Raw genomic sequence first — 5,234 nt, 5'->3', positions numbered from 1 at the left:
CCAGGCTGGATGTGGAGCCTGCATAAGATTCTCTTCATCTCCCTCTGCCCTGCCCCCTCGCCCCATGTGCTCCCTCTCTCTAATTTATTTTTTAATTATTTTTTAAATACTTAATTTATTTATTCATGAGAGACACAGAGAGAGGCAGAGACACAGACAGAGGAGAAGCAGGCTCCATGCAGGGAGCTCGTTGTGGGACTCGATCCCAGGACCCTAGGGTCACGCCCTGAGCCAAAGGCAGACACCCAAACATTGAGCCACCTGGGCATCCCCTCTCTCTCTAACTAAAAAAAAAAATGGGGCACCCAGGTGGCTCAGTTGGTTGTCTACCTATGGCTCAGGTCAGGATTCCAGGATCTTGGGATGGAGCCACCCACCCCCCAGCCACCCCGGGTCAGGCCGTCTCTTAAGTAAATAAAATCTTTAAAAAATTTTTTAAAAGAGTGACATGATTTCATCTTTGTGAGAACACTTTATAAATTGCTAAGTGTTAAGTATTACCATCATTTGATAAATGAACATATTAGATTTATAAACTATGTTTCATTATTTCCCCGTTTAGTGTTTGTAGGTCTCTTTTAGAAAATCACTTCTCTTTTTTGCTGCCCTCATTTTCCCAGATATTGACAATAATTTTTTTCACAATAATTTTTAAAGAGAAAAAAGAATCAATATATTTTGCACCCACTACAACCTATTGGGGTAAGGTTGTGGACTTCGTAGCAACATCTTGAGTTTCGATTCCAACCTCACTGCTTCCTAACTGTGAGATGCTTCTTCACATCGCTAACCTCAATTCCCTTATCTATGGCGGGGATGAAACCAAATTATTTTTCAAAGTCACTGTTGACATTTTTCAATTGTCTAGGTCATACAGGACACTCATGGGTGATTAGGGAGAAATTGAAGTTTTCAGTAGAAATTTATTACCTACTGAAGAAATCACACAAAGGACATTAGACCCTATGGACTGACACATAGATGTACCCTCTACTGCTCTTGCCTAGAAGAGAAGTTTGTCTGGGGAAATGAGACTCACACAGGACCTAGGAGAGTGTTGGAAGAAAATAGGGAATTCATTCTTTCACAACCTCAGAGTGAGAAAGGCCTTTCTATCAAGACTCATGTTAAAAGAAAGGATTGAAAGCTACTCACATTAAATAAAATCTGTGACAAACTGGGCAAAAATGTTTGCAATTTCTAACAGAAAGGGCTTCTCTCCCTAATGTATAAAGATTCCCTGGATATCAGTAACAAAAAAGATCAACAATCTAATAGAAGAAAAGAAGGCAAATGATGTGGAAAGATAGTTTATAGAAAAGGAAACATATGGCTCTTAAGACTATTTTTTTAAAAAGCTCAAGATAGTTTGTGCCATTTTATATTCAATTCCTTGTGTGTTTGTGTGTGTGGTTACTTTTAAAATCTTAACATGTGGGACCCCTGGGTGGCTCAGTGGTTGAGCGTCTGCCTTCGACTCAGGTCGTGATCCCAGGGTCCTGAGATCGAGTTCTGCCTTGGGCTCCCCGCAGGGAGCCTGCTTCTCCCTCTGCCTATGTCTGCCTCCCTCTGCCTATGTCTCTCTCCGTGTGTCCCTCATGAATAAATAAATAAAATCTAAAAAAAAAAAAATCTTAACATGTATATTTCCTTAAACGTGTTTGACGTTACTATCTCTAGTCTCTACTTAAATGATTCAGGAAATTTAATTTTTGCTTAGATAGTATATTCAAATGGTAGAAAATTCAAAAGTACAAAAGGGAAGATAGTGAAATGTCTCTTGTGTACCAGTACCATGGCCAGTCAATTCCTATTCATGAAGGCAATCACCTTTGCCAGTTTCAAGTTTATTCTTCTAGGGATCTTGTATGTAAAACAATTGTGTGATGGATTCTTTGTTTTGACTTATTTTATCCAAATAACAGGACTCTGTACACTCTGTTCTGCATTTTGTGCTTTTTACTGAGCCTACTTTAAAAAAAAAAAAAAAAGCAGGGGGATCCCTGGGTGGCACAGCGGTTTGGCACCTGCCTTTGGACCAGGGCGTGATCCTGGAGACCCAGGATCGAATCCCACATCGGGCTCCTTGCATGGAGCCTGCTTCTCCCTCTGCCTGTGTCTCTGCCTCTCTCTCTCTCTCTCTCTCTGTGACTATCATAAATTTAAAAAAAAAAATAGGCTCTATGCCCAATGTGGGCACAGACATTGAACTCACAAGCCCGAGATCAAGGGTAGCATGCTCCACCATTAAGCCATCCAGGCCCCCCTGTGGAAGTGTTTTAATGTTTGCAGTTATTCATTCCTCCCCTGTAGATGGGATATATGAGAAATCCATGTTCATTGTTAAAATCAACTGACATGTTGTAATTGTTAATGCAGAAAAATCGGACTCATACAAAAATACATTTATTCCATACTGTAAATGTAGGAGTGTCTGGGTGGCTCAGTCGGTTAAGCGTCTGCCTTCAGCTAAAGTCATGATCCCGAGGTCCTGGGATGGAGCCCTGCATCAGGATCCCTGCTCAGCAGGGAATGGGTTTCTCCTTCTGCGCCTCCCTGTGCTCATTCGCTTGCTCTCTCTCTCCCTCTCTCTCTCTATCTCTCAAATAAATAAATTTTTTTAAAAAGATTTTATTTATTTATTCATAAGAGACACAGAAAGAGAGAGAGGCAGAGACACAGGTAGAGGGAGAAGTGGGCCCCCTGTGGTGAACCTGAGTGGGACTCGATCCCAGGATCCCGGGATCATGACCTGAACCGAAGGCAGATGCTCCACCACTGAGCCACCAAGGCGTCCCCAAATAAATAATTTTCTAAAAAATGTATTTCATTCATTATAATGGCCAAATGGCATCTCAATGATGGATGAATATTGAGTTTGTTTCTTTTTTTTTTAGTTTGTTTCTAATTTGTGCTGTTTCAAACAATGCCATGATGAATAACCTTGTCATGTATCATTTTGTGTGTGTGCACATGTGTATAAGTCTACAATGTAACCCACCTAATTTTCAAAACCCAGCAAAATAATTATTTTTGAAAATGAATGCTTATATAGTAGATTCACTAACTTGTTTGGTATTATGCTTTATGCATCCCACCTCTTCTTGCTGAAGCACATATTTTATTTTATTTTATTATTTTATTTTATTTTATTTTATAAAGATTTATTTATTTATTTGGGCGAGAGAGTGTGGGGGAGAGGGGCAGAGGGAGAGGGAGAAATTTAAGCAGACTCTGTGCTGTGTGTAGAGCTCAACATGCAGCTCCACTCGGGGCTTGATTCCATGATGCCAAGATCATGACCTGAGCCAATGCCAATTGTTGAGTCAATTGACCAACTGACTGGGCCTCCCAAGTGCCCCTGAAGCACATGTTTTAGAGAGTGTTTTAGTCTTGACCTGGAAATGTCTTTAGTCACCCTCATTTATTAATAAAAGTTCTGCTGGGTAAAGGACTCTAAGTTTATGTCTATGTTCCCTGGCACTTTGAAGTCACTGTTGAATTATATTTTGGCCCTTTTAGTTTTCTGTTAATTTAGCTGTCATTCTTTGTGCATGATTTTTCCCCTTTTCTCTGATCCCTTTTTAAGTATTTTTATTCAAGTGATAATGTACATAGAAGAAAGCACACAAAATCCTAAGTGTACAGCTCAGTGACTTCTTATATATTTCCACAGCCATGCAACCATGATGGTATAAAACATGTCCGGTATCTCACAGCTACCCTCATGCACTTTCTAGCTGGAACCCTTCCCTTGCCCCCCAGAGATAACTGATATTTAACAGCTAACATCGTAGATGAGTTTTGCCTGTTTCTTTTTTTTAAAGATTTATTTATTTTAAAGAGAGAGAGAGAGCATGAGCAGGAGGGACAAAGGGAAAGGGAGAGAGAAAGAATCTCAAGTAGACTCTACGCTGGGCATGGAGTCTGATGTGAGGCTCATCCCTCCATCAAGAGTCAGACACTCAGCCTGAGCCCAAGCCAAGAGCCAGACGGTCAACCACTCCACCGACTACGCCAGCAAGGTATTGCTACTTTGACCTGTTCTTGATCTTCTTATAGGTAAGGTGGTATCTTTTGCTCACTTTTGATTGCTCACTTTTTTTATGCTTGGTCATTTGTAGTTTTGTTATGATTTTAGGAATACGTGTATTTTCCATTTCTTTATGTCAGCATTGCTGTCTCAGCCATTTCCTCAGAGCTGTCTTCCAGGTCACTAATCTCGTATATAAGCTTTTTCTAAACTGCCATTTAACCTTTCTTTGGAATTTCAGTTTTTAATTGTTTTTTTCCCCTAGTTCTATTTGATCTATTTTTCAAAGCCTTTCTTTTCTTTCTTTCTTTTTTTTTTTTAAAGATTTTATTTATTTATTTATGAGAGACATAGAGAGAGAGAGAGAGAGAGGCAGAGACACAGGCAGAGGGAGAAGCAGGCTCCATGCAGGGAGCTCGACCCCCGGGGTCTCCAGGATTTTGCCCTGGGCTGAAGGCAGGTGCTAAACCACTGAGCCACCCGGGCTGCCCAAAGCCTTCCTTTTCTTTATTATTCCATTCCATTCTCTTGGTTCCCATTTTTGCTTTTTGAGTTTTTTAAAATAAATTTTAATATGATTGTTTCAGCTTATTCTATAATCTAAAATTCTAATGCTATTTCTTCAGTTTACTATGTATACTGATGATCTCTTGCAGTAGATGGTTTTCTAGAGTTTGTGAAATTGCTTGTTTTTATTTTCAGCAAAAGTTCATTTTTTGTTTTTTGTTTTGTTTTGTCCTTTGTGCCCTACTTTGTAGAAATGTGATAAAGGCTATTCTGTATTTACTTCTGCGAGATCTCAGAGGGTTCTCTATTCTGTTGCTATTATTGTTGCTGTTAGTTTGTTTGCTTTCTAAACTATGTTTGTTGTTGATTTGTGGTTTCTCTTTTTTTATTTTTTATTTTTTTATTTTTATAAGATTGTTTTTAAATAATGTTTACACGTAATGTGGGGCTTGAAACTACAACCATGAGATCAAGAGTCACATTCTTCACCAACTGAGTCAGCCAGGCACCCCTGTGGTTTCTCTTTAAACTGTTAATTGCTTTGCATGCCTACAATTACAGTTACTAATTAATTATAAAATATTATTTATATGCGGTTGTAAATAGTACTTTTTTTTGTTCTTTTTGAGTACGTTTTTTAAATGATTTGAATAAATTTATACCTAGCAACAATCTATCCAAAACAACTATACAG

Source organism: Canis lupus, chromosome 2 (assembly GCF_048164855.1).
Source record: "Canis lupus baileyi chromosome 2, mCanLup2.hap1, whole genome shotgun sequence".
Lineage (NCBI taxonomy): Eukaryota > Metazoa > Chordata > Mammalia > Carnivora > Canidae > Canis > Canis lupus.
Note: the sequence above shows the minus strand (reverse complement) of the source record.